At 35.5% G+C, this 18,569-nt stretch overlaps 1 long non-coding RNA gene across 1 annotated transcript; it reads right to left on the bottom strand.

Annotated features, from left to right (window-relative positions):
• Window positions 1–2,679: 2,679 nt before the first annotated feature.
• LOC141518423 (uncharacterized) lies at window positions 2,680–15,751 on the bottom strand. The gene is made up of 3 exons (XR_012477194.1): window positions 15,645–15,751; window positions 14,002–14,099; window positions 2,680–2,778 (listed from the first exon to the last, which is right to left on the bottom strand). It is a non-coding gene; the product is annotated as an uncharacterized LOC141518423 (long non-coding RNA).
• Between the last annotated feature and the right edge of the window lie 2,818 nt (window positions 15,752–18,569).

The following is an 18,569-nucleotide window of genomic DNA, read 5'->3' as shown; positions in this document are numbered from 1 at the left end:
GGATTTCTAAATCAATGTTTGCTGTTTAGAATACCATTTTTCAAATTCTATTTGCTCATTTATAGAAAATCTCTATTCTTTATCTGTTGTGCATCACCATTAGCATAGAGGTCCTAACTTGTTTGCTGTTTGGGGGATTAACGTAATGGAAAAAGTCAAGACAGATGAGGTTGTGGGAGGTGATGAGGAGCAAGAATGTTTTCATCTGGGGTTTTCATCTATGGTAAAGGGGTATGTAGGTTGTGTGTTTACGGAGTAACAGGGCAGCTGTCTTTATTGGCACTTTTTAGACAAGTCCCTTTATGATAGATATACTGCAAGAACAGAGTGATTGAGTGTAAGATCAGCAAGAACCAGAAGAAATCTTTTTGGCCAAAAAGAGCAGAGTTTCTCTATTTCTGTTGAAGGTAGCCCCATCCATTTAATCTCCCAAGTTCATCAACTTGGAAGTATCTTGACTCCTCACACTTTCCTCTGCCCACAGGTTCATTAGTTGCCTGATCGTATTGTTTCTATCTTCCAGCATCTTTCTCATCTTACCCTCTTTCTCTTCTCATTCACACAACCATCTGAGCTATGGTTTAGGCCTTCATCACCTGGATTCATGTGTCTCCCTGCCTCAGCTTTCTCACCTCTTCAACCCATAGTTCAGGTAGCAGTCAAAATGATTTTTCTGAAGTATATATTCACCTGTATCTCTTTTCTATTCAATAATTTCCATTGGATTCATTATTTCTTCTGATCAAATGATGAAATTAAAACTGACATTTTAATATTGTCCTTTGATTTCAAAGAAGACCATGTCAACCAAATTAATGGTGGTAAGAATTTCACAATGTTTATTATAGTAAGGGGGATGTTGTGAAAATACTGCCTTCTCATGCACCTTTTCAGAACCATTTCACCCCATGACCTGATGAAAGCAGGACTTCTCATGATGGTTTGAATGCTGTGGGAGTCCTTGGTCATTGAGTATGATTTCTCCTCCCATCTTAGTGATGCACCTTGGCACTACAGCAATGTGGGCAAAGTACCAATATGTGATAACTGCCTACAAGATGGCAACACACATGGTTAATACAAATCTCTCTCTCAATAGAGTAATCATCAATATGGCCTTTCCTCTCATACCTTCAACCCTATTTCCCCCGGAACCACCCAAAGACTTTGGTTTCCCAGAAGCTGACTGGCAGGTCATGGAAATAACACTGCCAGATCACCAGTTGGCATCATTTATGGTCAGAACTACGATGGTATCTGATCACCTTTGAACCTCCAATTTTTGTTCTTTATTGATGAAAACATTCTTGGCAAATGCTTTTGGGTTGGTCTAAGAATTTCTAGCGGCACACTCCGAATGACTTTTTAAAAATCCCTCCCTCCTCACCTTTCCAGTTTTATTATTCCCCTTCTCACATACTGTAGTCCAGTCAAACTGGCCTTCTTTCTGTTGTTTACACACAAGTTCACATCATTCATCTTCATGACTTTGAACCTAGGTCCCTAATGTCTCAAATGCATCATCTCAGCTTTACATCTTGGAATCTCATTTCCTCTCTTGCTACATAAAGATTTTCTTGATCAATTCCCAGTGTCTTTTCTTCCAATGTTATCTAGTTCATCTTTGACATGAGTTTGGAATATACTTATGTATTTTTTAGAAAACAAAAATATTTTATTTTTTCCAGTTACATGCTTTGGTATTTTTCAACATTCATGCATTTGCAAATTTATAAGTTACACATTTTTCTACCACCCTCCCTTTGGCAGTGAACTGTTTGGTAAAAATTGTACATACACATTTCTGTTTAACATATTTATCTATGTTATTTTATTTAAGAGGAATTAAGATTAATGAAAAACAAAGAAAAAACATGAGATAGGTAGGAAAAACATAAGTTTTAAAAAAGTGAACACAATATATATATATTTAGATTCTGTGTTTCCTGACCCTGTCCTTCTCCTCCCTCCCTGACTCCTCACCACTGTGGATGGAATTGCCCATAACAGGTCTCCCAGGGTTGTCCTTGATCTCTGAACTTCTGAGAGGAGCTGCATCCATCATAGTTGGATCAACTCACAATGTTGTTAATGTGTACAATGTTCTCTTGATTCTGCTCCCTTTGCTCAGCATCTACTCATGTGATTCTCTAAAGTCCAGCACTCATGGTTTCTTACAGAACAACATATACTTATCTTGAGTTTCTTAAGGCACCCTCAACACCTAGCACAGTGTCTGGTGCAGAGTCAATTAATAAATTACGTGTTGATTGATTAGTGGATTAGAAGGCTACTTTTGCTTTCTTGGGACAAAACCATAAGGTCATATTCCTTTGTTGAGTTTCTTTTCTTCGCTTGTGACTGCATTTGTCATATTTACTTAAAAATTTTAGAGTCCTTTATTATTCATTCATTCACCAACATTTATTACATGCCTACTCCATACTGAACTTTGTTAAAGTCCACAATCAATAAACACTTGGGAACCTTGTATTCTCTATATCTTGTAGTCAGTTTTGTGACTAAAAATGCGGTCTCCATTAGATCATGATTCATGAAAATCTGCTTGTTTCTTTGTCATATTTTCATCTAGGATGATACGTATCTAAATTATTCTCAGGAGGACTTTGTAGAGATTAAACTGGACATGGGGATCAATAGTTATTGATACCTTTTTCTATTTCAGTGATGATCTGTGGTTGAATATATGGTCAATTGAGCTGTTTCATTCTCACATATATCTTGGCCAGATACTGCAGATTGGACAATAAACTGGACCTATAATTGAAGAGAAGGAAAAGAATGGGCTGAATTGTGCTTGAGAAACTAGCACATTCAGTTACCGCATTAAATCAAAATCAATCTTTTAAAACCCATTTGATGATGTTATGTGGTTGAATAACATAAAATATTACTTCAAGGAAGAATTTCTAAAAAAGACATCAAAAATGCCCATAGGAAGCACAAATAAACTATAGATTATTATAAATATATATTCATATGAAACAAAATATAAATAAATATACATTTATTATACATGGTTTCCCAAAAAGTCTTAGTGTAATTTTAAACTTTAATAATCTGAAATTCCAGCAAGATTTTTGGATTGCTCTAATTGTGTTTTGATTTTTCTATTGATTAATATAATAAAATGGTATCTAAATAAAAGCCAAGACTAACATTATCTATGTACTTCCTAAAAATTTCCATTGACTACTGAGATAGGAGATTGAAATTAAACCAACCAGCCTCTTGAAGATAGAATAATAAAGGAGAAGCATGACTGGGGTGGGGGTGGGGTAGCAATTGTAGCTACAGGTTTGGATACCAGAGACCCGGGTAAAGATATTTTTTTAATAGAACTGAAAAAAAATAGATGATTCCTGTCTCTGCCAGTATTATGGTCTATAGCTGATAGGTGAACTTGCCACAGTCTAATTACCAAAAACGCCTGAGCATTGGGGTGAATTCTCTCTGCTCAGCAACAGAGCTGAGCAGTGGCTCATGCCTAAGACATCTCTGCTCCCTTTATTCTGTTCCCCTCTCTTCTCTCCTCTTCTCCCTATCTATTTTTTTCTTCCTCAGTTTAGGTGGAACTGTTAAAAATTCCAACCATGTCTTATTTTACTACCTACTACTTCTTGTGGCATTTTGTAAGCATTTTATTAGTTCATTTTCATTGTTTAAGGGCATGTTGTATTATTTGATATCAAAGTTGGGCATGGAGAGATGACACTAGAGGTTTGCATTTCACAATCTGCTTTTCTGGAACTCTGCAATTCTGCCATGTGAGGTTCAAGACCTCTTTGGAGGCTACCAAGTCGATTTAGTTTCATGAATGCTCCTATAACTGCCCCAAGCAAAACACCCAAACTCTGGGTTTATTTAGATTTCCTTGGGAATTGAGCTGTAGGAGAATGGTACTTCTGAGGAGGCTAAAACAAGTATTGGAGGCCAAACAAAGCCCTTGGGGATGGGAAACTGAGGAGAGCACACATAGATCTTTGTGAGTTATGACAAAACTTATTATTATATTGGTAGAGGAATGCTGAAAGCTTTCCCAGTAACTTGGAGGAATGGAGAAGGAATTAAATGAAGTATGAAAACTGTCTCCACATCATTCTAGAAATGCTAGTTATGACCACATTTGAGAAAGAAAAGAGATTGAGGGAATAAGTTTAGGCAAAAGAGGTAAAATAATTGATGTTTTAAGGTAATATAATTAGGTAACTTCTCAAATCAACAAAAATTAATTGAGATAATTAGTAGCTTTAGTAAAGTCAAAGTATACAAATATATATCCACAAGAATCATTAAATTTTCCACTTATTTTTTTAAATCAACAAGAAAAGACTATTAAAGAAAAATTGTCTTTTCTTCCACCTTTCAATGTATAAACACTGGATTAAAGCATAATCCTTTGGAATTAGTCAACCTTGTTTAATAATAATAATAATAATAATAATAATAATAATAATAATATTATTTACATAGTTCTTTAAGTAATACAAAGCATTTAATGAATATTATTATTTATAGATGATCACATTCATTATATGTCTTTTTTATTTATTGATTCCTTATAGGGATCTGATAAAGTGATATCTTTGGGTGAAAATTATTTCCCCTTGCATTTTGGTTCCATTTAACTAGCAACCCTCCCCCAACTTATTAGACAGGTGAATTTACCTACTGAGATTCATACAGGACTTACATAAGTACATCTAAAAATAATTTTATAGAAATAAAAGCATCCCTAATTGAAGAGAAATCCAGGGTTTATAACTGGGCCAGGCCAATATGATAAAGTTTCTGATATTACCCAAGTGCTACAGATTTAATATTATACCAATGAGTATAATACTACCTAATTGCCACAGATTTAATACTATGCCAATCAAACTGCCAAATTACCAAATTATTAGAATTAGATAAAATAACAAACTATTGGGAGGAATAGTAAAAATATACTAAGACATATAAGGAAGAGAGGCTTTGGTTCTACCAGATCCCAAACTACACTAGAAAATATTAATCATCAAAATGATTTGGGAGTGGATTAAAAACAGCAAATAGTTATAATTAGGCTATATTGACAATATGTACATATATATGTGTATGTATATTTTGTGTATAGATCTATAATTGTCTCCGTACATAGGCAGACAGACAGACACAGATAGATAGATAGATAGATAGATAGATAGATAGATAGATAGATAGATGACACAGAGAGATGGGTAGATAGATAGATATACTGATAGCAAGCATAACAGTGAAATACCATTCATAGTTACAACGATTATGGTTGGTTTTATGTCTATGAAATTTTGTTCTAATAATTCTTTATTTTTTTGAAAGAAAAAATCCATTATGAGGCATTTGTTACTCTTAGAATATTCTGATAGCAGTTCTTTCCATCCTACTTAAACCCAATCCCAAATTATTGGGTCTTGTCCTTGAACACATCTGTTGTGATAATTAATTCTGTTTCTTTTTCCTTGTAGTATTCATCCCCTTCTCAAATGCTTATCTTCTTTATAGCTCATTTAGTATTTCAATTGGTATTTAACCAGACAGCTCAAACTCCTTTTTCAATTTTCTCTCTATAGCTTATTCTTTTGCTTACCTTATTCAATGTCTCCTCCCATATTCTTTTTAACACTCCCTTGTCTGACCCAGTTCAAAGTGTGACTCACTAGACTCCATCTCTCCTTCTCCAACATTCCTTTGCTTGAATGACTATAGCCTATGGCAACCTAAACTTCAAGAATTATTAAGTCACTCCATCATTTTTTTCTCTCCTTATTAGTAGGCTTCTTTTTTTTAACTGTTTCTTCTTTGACCCTTATATGTAATCCTCCCATGAGAATAATAATCCCCCCCCAATTCAGTATGAAAACACTGGATCAAACCTTTAATTTAAGTCTTATTTTGTATATATCCTTTCTTTGTATTTCAAAGATTGCTCACTCTGGTATTTTCATAAGCTTAAAAGTAATAACAAAAAAGTTCATTGATTTCTTTTGGAATTATGCTTGATTTTATAGGGTATGTTATCCTTTCCATTTTGATTTACTATATTCCATTTCCATCTTTCCTTTCTCATAGTTTGTGAGTAGTCTTGAGTGTTTCTGATTAACTCCTTATTTATTTGCAATATTTGTTCGTTTTGATGCAAGTTAAACCTGGAAAGTCATTCTGATGATGTCATATGTATTTATTTGCTTTACATTTTCTTCTCTCCTAATTACTCTGGGCAGTATAGTGTTGTATATTTTTTGTTGTTTCAGACCTATAAGTCTTAGATTATCTTAAAGATCTCTGTCTTTATTTTATTGCTATCAATTTTTTTTGTTTTTGAAAGTCAGTGGGGTTAAGTGACTTGCCTAAGGTCACACAGCTAAGTAAATAGTAAGTATCCGAGATTGTATTTGAACTCAGGTCCTCCTGACTCCAGGGCTGGTGCTCTATCACTGCTCCATCTAGGTGCCCCTATCAATTGAATTTGCCATGATCATTATTGGTAGAGGTATCACACACAATCATAAAACTATGTATCCTTGTAGTTCATTTAAAGCATGTGTAAACCCACTACTTCTGTTTTGGAATAACATCTCTTATGCTATTTCCACACAGAAACTACTCATATCATACGACTCATATTCATACTAATGTTTTCTCAGTCTGGGTTAATTTGTACAAAATGATGACCCAACTGTTGAGTGTTCCTCAACATCATATGCCCTAATTCATCACCCATCATTTTTTTATGGACTCTAGTCTTCTGAATGTGGTCATAGTACTTTTGAATTGCCCTATGATTTTCTTTTTAATTAAAAAGGTTAGACCTTTATTGATTTTGATGATAATCATCATAACTGGTATTAATCTAGCACTTTTAGACTCAAAAAGGCTTTGCCTTCATAGTTTCATTTGATCCTCACAATAACCATGTGATATAGTTGCTATTATGTCCATTTTGTGAATTAAGAAAATGAATCTCAGAGAAGGTAAATGACTTGACTAGAGTAAGAAAAGTAGTAGCTTTGATTTCTAATTCTAATTTCATAATGCCATCCTGCTTCTTCCTTAAAAACTGTTGCTATACTTTGACTAAAACAAACTCTGTACATTTGATTTTTCAGAATCATCTTAGATATGATGTCTTCCTTTCCCCCCCCCTTCTTTCATACACCAAAGTATTGTATCTTCTCTGGTTAACCTTTCCTTATCTCTTCAAATTCTATAATTTCTATAGTTTAAAGAAACAATCTCTAGTTATATAGAGTTTATTTATAATCTATAGTTTCTCTCCATATATGTCTGTCTCTTTCTGTTTCTTTGTCTCAGTCTCTACCTCTGTCTTCCTCTCAGGGACTGGGTTCCCTTTTTATTTCTGTGCCACAGCAACCAGGCCCCTGCTTCCAGCCTTGCTTTCTCAGTCACAGGCCCAGGGTCTAATTACTGCTGAGCACCTGCTGCTTCAGCCCATCCTCCTCAATAGTTGCCATGGATGGCCCTTTAGCCCTCCCACAGAAATCCCGTTTGTCAACCGCCTGAATCCATAGCAGCACCTATTTCTAAGCTGGCAATATTACAGCTTTCCCACATCAGCCTTGCCCTGCAGCTCACACTTAAGTGTTACTGCATCCTCCTGGGAAGCTTCCCACCCCAGAATTATTTTGGAATGGCGTAATTTCAAGTCCACTGGCCTGGAAAATGCTGCAAGAATGGGAAATTCTTGCCCGTGTTCCTTTCACGGTTTCCTGTAGACTCACTATTTTTCAGTAATGGTGGTAGGGCAAGCACACCATTTGTGGCATGTCTTTGCTGAATAGTCCTCTGAACATCACTCTGCTATGTCAGAGGTATGTTACTTTTAATAACAAGGCAAATAGAGGCAAGAATCATGATGGTAACTGTGCTTCATCAAGAGTATTTGCAAACAAATTTTCAGTTGAGGCACAATGACATTTCTTGCTAGTTAGCTGAACTGTTTAACTTATATAAGGGTTCAAGGCTAAAGAATGACTAAAAATTAGCCCACAATAATCCTTTCCTTTATGTGTGTGTGTATGTGTGTGACTTTATAGGTAACAATGGAAATAGCTCCCATGTCTATAAGCAGTTTACAATGACAAAATTTCTTCTTTGCAACCTCTGAGATAAGCAGTACAAATATTATAACCCCCATTTTAAAGAGGAGGAAACTGTTCCCCAAGGCATAAGTGAATGGGTTCTAAGAGGCATCACCCTGTAATAGCAAGGGCCTTGGGTTTGTTACAAGGACTGGATTCAGATCCTAGTTCCTCCATTTAAAATCTGTGTGATTTAACCAAGCCATCCCCTATTGGTCTCAGCCTTCTCATCTATAAATAAGAGGGTTTAGACTAATGATCTCTAAGATCCCTTATCATTCATTCATTAGGCAAAGATTTATTATGTGAGAAGGATGTGGGGGTATAGGTGTAGCCAGCTAAGTAATACTAAATAAAGCTCAGGATCTGGATTCAGGAATCCAGTTCAGATTCTGAGTTTAATTCCTATCTGGCTATGTGACCCTAGGACAGTCACTCATCTTATTTTCCTCAGTTTCCTCATCTGTAAAATGAATTGTAGAAGTAAAGGAAACCACTGGAGGATCTTTGCCAAGAACCCCCCCCCCCCAAAAGGGGTCACAAAGAATGGGACATAACTGAAACAATCCAATACCAAGAAGCAGTCTAGAGAGACAGATTAGGTATGAATGATGAAGCCCAAATGCAGGTATTTTAATGTGTATTTTAATCTAGAGGCAACAGGACACCATAGGAACTTTTTGAGCAGGTCAGATTGGTGCTTTACCAGTATCAGTTTAGCAGCATGAGTGGAGGAGAGATTAAATAAAGGAGACACTTAAGGTAGGTAGTCCACGATTAGGAGAAAATAGGCCATGAGAGAGGTCATAATGGTCTGAAGTTTGGGTGGTGACCCTTTGGGTGGAGAGAAAAAAAAAACGGATGTGAGAAGTAGAATAGAAAAAATAGGAAAAATAGAAAAATAGAAAGGTAGCTAAAAGTAATGACCGATCCTATACCTAAGAGTTAGAACCCAAGTCCCCCACTTTTTTCCCCAGATGAGTCTACTTATGTCCAGGGAGAAAACCAACTCACTAGCTCAGAAATCATATTCTAACTCAATACTTTTGTTTTTCTTATAGCTTAACTAATGTTCTCAAAGCAATGAATAGTTTTTACTTTTTGATATACATAGAATAAAGAAATCATCCAGAAACTCCCAAGTGTAATTATCAGTTTAACCTCATTGTTGTAGGCAAAGTTTATTCCTGTGGGCTGGAGAGTAAAGAGAGAAACCATCAGATTCTGTCTTCACTTTCAAGCTTAATGAAAAACCATTATGCAGTTATTAATAACAGTTAAAAACCTGGAGAATTGTGTCACCCTGAGTAACATAAGTCCTTAGGATTTAATTTTTTAGATTCTGGAATGATTTTCGTTTAATTCACAAAAGACTGGGGATCCTACCCAATGCCACTTTGGTTTATTTTGCTTATGAATCTCCCTTAATGATGAAAGGATGCTAAATATCTTTAATGTTCGCTCTACCAAAGATAAAATACAACAGACAATACAATATATTTTTTATAAATACATATATAATTTATTATTATATAATAAATATGCAATTTATATTTTTCATTTTTAAAATGTCAGTTTCTTTGATTGTGTCTCCTGGTAGAATGAGGGAGAAAGAAAATGAATATCCATTTCAAAGTGCCTTAATGTGTGACAGCTATTGTAGTAAACACTTTATAAATATTATCTAATTTGCTTCTCACAATAACCATGTGGTTAGGTTATTAGCTATTATCCCCATTTTACACTTGAGGAAACTGAGGTTGAGAGCATTTGAGTGTCTCATACAAGGTTACTAACATAACTAGTCTAAGGCTGGATTTGAACTTGGATCTTCCTGCTATCAGGCCCAGCACTCTATCTCTCCTATCCCACTAAATGCCTCAAATAAGACCATTTCATTTATTACCTCTGAAATTTCTTATCTTCACATTTATTAGAACCATAGAATTGGAAAATAAAGTATTGGCAGCTCATAGATGATTGTACACAGTAGTAGTAATATTATCAATGATCAACTGTGTCTTAGCTATTCCCAGCAATATAATGATCAAGACAATTCTGTAGCACTCATGATGAAAAAAAAAACCTGATAGTCTGAGTTCAGATAGAAGCATACTTTACTTTCTCTATTTTTCTTTTTTTAATTGGTTTTTGGTCTGTGTTCTCTTTTGTAACATTGTGAATATGGAAAGATATTTTATTTTACATGACTGCCCATGTATAATTTATATCAAAGTGTTTGCTTTCTTAAAGAGAGCAAAGGGAAGGAGGGAATCCAGAGCTCAAAAAAGATTTAAAAAAAACCTTAAATTTTTATTTTATGTATAATTTAGGAAAAAACTCTTATAAAGCATTCTTTTTTGTTATTCAAGAAAGATTTTATTTATTTTGAGTTTTACAATTTTCCCCTGATCTTACTTCCCTCCCCCCACCCCCCACAGAAGGCAGTCTGTTAGTCCTTACATTGTTTCCATGGTATACCTTGATCTAAGGTGAATGTGATCAGAGAGAAATCATATCCTTAAGGAAGAAACATAAAGTATAAGAGATAGCAAAATTATAGGGTTTTTTCCTAAATTAAAGGTAGTAGTCTTTGGTCTTTGTTCAAAGTCCATAATTCTTTTGCTGGTTACAGATGGTATTCTCCATTGCAGATGACGCAAAATTGTCCCTGGTTGTTGCCCTGAAGGAATGAGCAAGTCCATCAAGGTTGATCATCACCTCCATGTTGCTGTTAGGGTGTACAGTGTTTTTCTGGTTCTGCTCCTCTCACTCAGCATCAGTTCATGCAAATCCCTCCAGGCTTCCCTGAAATCCCGTCCCTCCTGGTTTCTAATAGAACAATAGTGTTCTATGACATACATATACCACAATTTGCTAAGCCATTCCCCAATTGATAGACATTTACTTGGTTTCCAATTCTTTGCCACCACAAACAGGGCTACTATGAATATTTTTGTACAAAAGCATTCTTTTTATAAAAAGCACCAGAAGGGACCTTATAAGTCATCTAGGTCACCTCCCCTCTCATTTTTTTATTTAAATAAACTTGGTCCCAGAAAAGTCAATTAGACTGCTTGAGGTTAGATATATAGGGAGTAACATAGCTGGGGTTCCAGTCCTAGATTCTGGATTCCTAATCTATTGCACTTTTCACTATTTTAATCTGCATAAAAATCCAAGTTCACCAGCAGATATATGTTTTATGGCTATAAATGCAAACCCTTCCTAATTTGTTTTAAACTTGTGTTATGAAACACAAAATAACACAGAATATCCTAGTAAGTTTTTGTAGGGAGAAAATTTCTTTGTATTTTCTTCCTTTAGGAATTCTTATTCTACATAAAGATATCACAGTATTATAGGATTTAGTGTTGGAAGAATCTCCAGAGATCATATCATTTGATAATTTCCCTCATTTTACAGTTAGGGGAAACCAAGTGAATTTTGTGACTCTTGGTATGGGATGGTAGAATAAAAACACCCTCTTAAATATTAGTATTATTCAGTATGATTCTAAAACTTTTCCTATGATAAGAAGAATTAGCAATTTTGAGAGGAAACTATCTGTACTTTTAATTTATCTCAATATGTGGTGGCTCTTTGACCTAACGGTGTTCTTTGCAGCCCATCCATGTTCTTTTATACTGGGTGGTGTTATTTCCTTCCATAAAACCTCCATGGGAGGTCCATCTGACATTATGGAAACTTTGCCTTTAATTCTCTTGATATTAGGTGGTTTATGTGGTTACTTGTGGAAGACACAGTTGTCTAATGATTCATTTCCTCTTTCCCATGCCTAGATCACCTATTTTAAAGTTGTACCTCTCTCTCTTTGATGATCTTATTTATTCTATTTCTTCTAAGCAATTCTGTGGCTCATGGTCATCATTAGGACAACTCCCCCTCCCACCTTTTTGGATCAGATACTGATTTTGTAGATAAGGGACCTACATCCCCAGTGAAGAAACTTTCTTTACCAATGCAAAATGGCACCCTCTTTGTAACTTAAGAGTCTCAGACATTTACTCAGACTAGATAATTGAGAGGTGAAGTGTTTGCCTCAGGACTATACAACCAGAATATACTGCCATTGGAAATACATGTTCAAAAGCTGAACTTTTGGTTAAGGAAGCCTTGAAAAGCATTGGGCAGTTTACCAAAGACAATCCAGTTTGTTCTCCTCTTCTTTAACTGAGACCAAAATGATGACCATGCACATTATCCAGCATACATACTGATAGAGCAATTCTAAAGACCATCCATCCAAGTAGGAATCATTTTTTGAATAATAGGCATATATCTACTTGGTATTTTCAATGTGGATAGTTGGCTGAATCCTTTTGAGGGATTATTTGTCTCATTTTAGAGGGGAATCTTTTGGAAGGATTAGGGATCTCATTGTAGAGATTCAAGGCATATTGGAACTTGATGCAAGCAATACAATGATATTCACAAGCAGAACCATCCAGTAGAACTCATTATCTGTAGGGAATACTTCCCCCATTTGGATCCTTTGTAGGCTCTATGAGGGGAATCTAAGTAATGAGTATGAGTAAGATCTAAGAGGGATTTCTTTGGGAATTAGAAATTTCCTAGTTATATTTTTTATTTAGGTTAAGTTCAGTTAGGTTAAACATTTGTCTAGTTGCTGCTTCTTTGGTTGACAACAAGAGAATAATTGCTGGATAAGAGAGGAAAAATAGTCCAATTTGTATAAAAAAGCTTATGTCCAAAGCTAAGTGATAGTTCAATGTGGTAATATTTTAAGACTCCGTTGATGGTAGGAAAATGTTATTTTAAAAAATTATGGTAATGTAAACATTTTGATGTATGATTTCTGGAGAGCAACATCTAGAACAATTGTATTTTAGAAGTCTCTAATACCTTTGTGTATTCCCCCACATCCCGGGTCACCTCCAGTTGTCCTGTTTCATATCTGGCCACTGAACCCAGATGACTTCAGAGAAGGTGAGGCTAGTGGCTTAACACAGCATCCCCTCACTCAAATCCAATTCATATGCGTGTCATGGCATCATCTCCACGATGTTGTGGTCTTCTTCAAAAATGAACTACAAAAAAAAATCAACTTTCTTACAAATTGCTATTTCCTTAGGAAGTCTCTCTCCCAGTCTTCTCCCCACTGGTCCCCAGAATACCCAAACAGCCTTTGTGGGAGCAGGTCTTCTTGTCAGTTACAGGGTGCCAATTTGCTTCTGTGAGAGACAGGCTGGTTTTCCCATCAAATTGGCAAGTGTGCTTGTCTTTAAACCGCAGCTGGATAGCGAAAAGCAGGTCAACTGGCAGGGTCCCGAAGCCTTGTTGGTAAAGGTTTATAAGTCAAGAGTCACATAAGTCTTAATGGAGGTTGATCTCCCAACTTGTGACATTTTTGGAATGAATGTGTTCTTTCCACTGGATTGAACCGGAGCAGACAAAAGTTGGCCTCAATGGTTTGTCCTAAAATTAGGCTAAATCTCCAAGAATGAATGCATATGTTATGACATGAGACCAGCCTGTGTCTATGTTCTTGTGAGATCTTGTCACTGGAACTTGGGTGACTGAAATGGGTCAGCCTGTAGTGGGAGAAAATCCTTCTATCCCAAGTTGATGCAGAAACAGCCAGTAGTAGCCTTTTGGTTTAGGGCACAGTATTTAATGATGGGTTAGTTTGTGAAAGACAGGGAGAATCTGCACAGATCCTCCCTCCATTCCTACCTCGTGCACATACACCCCCACAAATATAGTTAGGGTAACTATGGTCTTAGATGCCTTTTCTTGTACCCATGAAATAAACTCTTAAATCCTTGGGAAAAACTGCATTTATTTTGCTCTCTCTCTTTTTTTTTAACCTACTCACCTGTACACTGCACAGTAATTTAGCTCCCCAGGATGACTTTTAAGATTCTAATCTTGTTCCTGTCCAGCAGTGAGACTAATACTGGTATTGCTCTGCTCCTGTGTATAAAGGAAAATCCATTTCCTCAGATAAGAGAGAGCATTATTGATGATGAAATATCTACAGTTGAGCCTCATCTCACCTTGCTGAGCCTTCGATTACACTGTCCATTTAGACAATCAAAGTAGCATGGGGCTTTTCTGTATTTTAGTTCAAGAAGAGTATCAACAAATTTATTTCTTGTCTGTTGACTAGCTTCATGAGTGAGAAGTAAGAGTGAGGTCAGGGAAGGTCTTAAGTAATGGGTTATTTATTCAAAATATGAGACATCTTTTTAAAAAGGACATTTAGAAAGCAAATCCAGTCCATCCTGAGAGTTAAACTTAGTTATGGAACATGACATTGCATTATTGTTCAGTTAATCTTATTCATATATATTATAACAGTAAACCATTACCAGCTGGGTCATGGAAAACTGCTTCAGAAATTCTCACATGTACCTTTCCAGAAAAAGGTGTGATAAAATGGGAAACATATAAAGAATATGTTTATGTTACAAGAAAATGAACCATATGAATATATTCTTCTAGTTGAGATATTTTCATGACAACAGACTGTCTTAATTCAATAGGACCTTGGATTAAATGAGCCAAATTCAATGTTCATTTTTACATTTTACAGATCATAGATCCATTTTACAGATGAGAAATTGGAAGTCGAAAGTATGGAAAGCAATTGCTCAAGATCACACAAGTACTAAGTGGCAGAACCAAGTTTTGAATCCAGATCTTCTGATTCCAACTCCATTGTTCTTTCTGGTATATGCTATTCTATCTTCCTTGAGGACTACATTCATATTGTCATTTCCAGTATAATGGAAAACTATTAATTTATACATTGAAATATTGGTTTGGGTAGGGTTTTAACATCAAATCATTTAATTTTTTGAAAAAAATATGTTCCCCCCCATTTTTTATGTGTGGTACAACATTCTTTTCTTCAAATACAAAAGTTAATGTCCTTTGTTTGTACAGATGCAAAAATAGGGAGAAATATTCAGTAAAGGATGTACCATGAAGCAGTGCATTTTGCTCAATGGCCAGCACTTTGGATTATTAATTCAGTGCTGGGGGGTGGGAAGTGTTACCTAGGATTCTGATTTTCCTATTGCATATTAACAAGAACTTATAGTGTACAAAGCAAACATGATTTTTTTGGTGGGGGGGGTTTGTTAAGTTCCATGTTTATAGCACTGTGGACAAAAATGCCAAAGCGGCATTTTCTTATCTCTTCCTGTTACATTAGAAAAGTTCATGCCCTGCTCTTAGCATTTTCCAACACAGCTGTAGAGTAGTTTAAAGCCTATTTTTTAAATAAGTGATGCTCAATTTGTCTTTGATGATCCGAATGATTCAGGTGAGATGGGAGCACGGTCGGGCCCTGATTTGCATAAAAATTAATCACAGAAAAATGTAAATTGATAAAATTTTGCCTGGCTTTTTCCCCCTATTTGAGAACCCATGGATGGCTCCCAGAAGCAATCATCTCAGTATGGGGCCGCATTGGAAGCTGTACAAATGATCACATTTGTGTTGAATACTCACTCATTTAAATGTCAGCGCTGATGGGGCGGTACATCAGTAGGAAAAATGAAAAATAAATACGCAGCAGCTGAAGACCATCAAATCGGTGGGCACTGCGTCGAGATCTATGATCTAATGTGAAAAAATTGCGGATTAATTATCCTTTTTTCAAAATGGTAATTGTTTTAGTATCACACCAGAAAAAAATCTGCAATCTATTTGGAATCAAACAAAAACCAGTAATGTTAAATACGTCATTACATCATTGTGTTTATTAGAAGCCTGCAATTAATTCCTAAGGCTCCTTTGGTCTTCTGAGCTGTAGAAAATGAAACAAAAGAATGTTGCTATTAATTTTCAAAGAACTCTTCAGCTTTCAAATCAATCTGACTTGTATCAAACCAGAAAAAAAAATGTTATGAAACTGGGTGGTTATTGTACATTAACTTAATTTCATTGTGATTCTGCTCCCAAATCCAGGAAGCATTTTCTTTGTAATGGCCAAGTTCCAAGGCTAATATTGTTCCGCAAAATAGGCTCATAGTCTACCTTTTCCTGGGGGGGGGGGGGGCTGAATTGTTGCCTTAACAAAGGAGACAAAGAGAAATAACAACCTTAATTTTGGTAAAAGAAAGAATAGCCATTTGTCCAAAATAAAGTAAGAGCTACTTTTGACTGCTTTCTTGAAACCCCATTGAAATAGATTAATTTTTCCCATTTCATTTTGAAACTCTGAGCATGTAATTTAAAGTCTTTATTATATCTCTTCAGGAAAAAAGCCGAAAAATAATGAAATTTTCATCTCTGAAAAACAGGTACAAACAATGTTGTATTGACTTCAAAATGATACATAAGAAATGTTTCTTTGATATTGATTATCATTTGTATTTATTGCCTTACTTATTTCCATGAAATTTTGTTTGATCCTGTTATTTGAGTTACTTCAGTGGGTTGTTACCAAGGCTTAGCATTCAGCATATTAGTATAGGTTCGGGATTATGTTCTTTCTAATTTTTTTAGAATTTGAAGATATATCAAATTAAAAAAAAACTTGTTTTTGCCATCTTGGTTTAGCTATTGATCCCAAATCTTCCTCAGAATATCCTGTATAAATAAATATCATATTTACCAGAATCAGCTTTGGTAACAATAGAACAATACATTAAAGGGATCAAAATTAATGTTTGTAATAATTCTCAGCAGTGACTTTGAATAATAACCCACATGTCATTTGGACAATGGGTTGATTAAGCTACCCAAATGGATAGTCACAATGAATATTTCTGAGATATGGGATCCTTGAAATATTGAGGACAATACAAGCATTGCCTTCTTTCTATTGTGAGACCTGCTACTTGCTGAGTAAGATCAAAGTCATAATTGAATGCCAATCCATGGTCTCTGGTCGGCAAATCATTGTATTATATGAACTCCAAAAAGGAATAAAACAAATCATGTGTTGGAGGAATGGGACAAGAAGTCAGCAAATCCATTCAAGACAGTGTCTTGTAAGAGTAGGGCAGGAAATCTGCTAAGGCCAAGAGACTGTTGTTGGTTCATTGGCCATGTCATGAGTTTTCCACTTTTAAAGAAAAATCAGCCCCTTTTTTGTCTCAACTTTTGTCATAAGCCTAAGAAAGGAAGCTATGGTTGATGCTTTCTTTGAATTTGGGACTTGCTACCTTTCCATGTAACCAAATTACTTGACTTGTTCTAGGAGAAAATTCTTCTCTCACATGAAAGTTTTATTGTGTAATTTTTGGGTGACAAGGTAGATATCTTTAGCTTCTTTTCCTCCCACCCTTCTCCAAGGGAGACTTTATTGCCTGTCAGGATGGGAATTTTGAGCCTGTCAGGATCAGAAACTTGATCACTCTGCTCTCCTCAGGAAAAGAGACTACTTAAGCAAGAATTATGTCTCTTATCTCTTAAATGTTTATTATTAGTCTAGGCAGGCATGTTCAATCTGCACATTTGTTATTGTGCTCTTTGGTGGTATGGGTTGCATTGTGGTCAAAATTGAATTCTGAATGGACTCTTGATGGTGATGGAGCCCAAAAGAACTAAAAGAATATCTCTGGAAGGATGTAAGATTCTGAAGATTCACGGGAAACTTCACTGTTCATTAATTGAGGAAAAGAACTCTAAGTTTTATATTTAGGACTTCCCACCAAATACTGGTCCCACAATGAACACATAGAGGAAGTATTAAAGAATATCTTTATTTGAGACTAGAACAACATAAAAATCAGAGAAAGGAGAATATAAATGAGACAATATAGAGTCACTCCCATTGGGAGTGAGGCAACTCAACACAACCAATAAGGGGGTTCTAGATCTCACCCAAGGGTAAATTTCCCAAAGTCTCTAAGGATAGCAAGAGCATGATGGGGACACTCTGCTCTTGTGATGCAAGCTTCTTCCCAGAGTCTTATTCTTCCTTTGGTAACCTGAATAAGAGCTGGCATCATCTCTCTCAAATCTAGAAACCAGAAGAGGCCAAAGCAACTTCAGATAAAGACTCAAGAGACTACAGAGATTGAAAAGCTTGAAGAAACCAAACTTTTCTCTCCAACCTACTCCATTTTGCCCCTTATGATGATGTAGGGCATTGAACTCCACTAGTGAGAAGAAAGAGTCCCATGCCAATGGACTCTGGTATTCAGATTGTAGTTTTAAAATATGTAGTCAGTATGTACTGAGCCTTTCATATATATATATATATATATATATATATATATATATATATATATATATATATATTTGATTTGGAATTGTTATAAAAGAGATTACTTTTATTTATAACAAAACTGGCAACTGTAGAGAATTAGATTTCTTCAGAAATTTCACAGTGGCAGTTTCTCAAGGGAAAAATTCTCATACCAGAAAACTTATTCACAAAACGATGATTGTAAAAATGGATTTTCCAAAAATTATAACTTGATT

Source organism: Macrotis lagotis, chromosome 3 (genome assembly GCF_037893015.1).
Source record: "Macrotis lagotis isolate mMagLag1 chromosome 3, bilby.v1.9.chrom.fasta, whole genome shotgun sequence".
NCBI classification, from domain to species: Eukaryota; Metazoa; Chordata; class Mammalia; order Peramelemorphia; family Peramelidae; genus Macrotis; species Macrotis lagotis.
The sequence above is the reverse complement of the archived record's forward strand: the minus strand, read 5'-3'. Positions and strand labels throughout refer to the sequence as shown.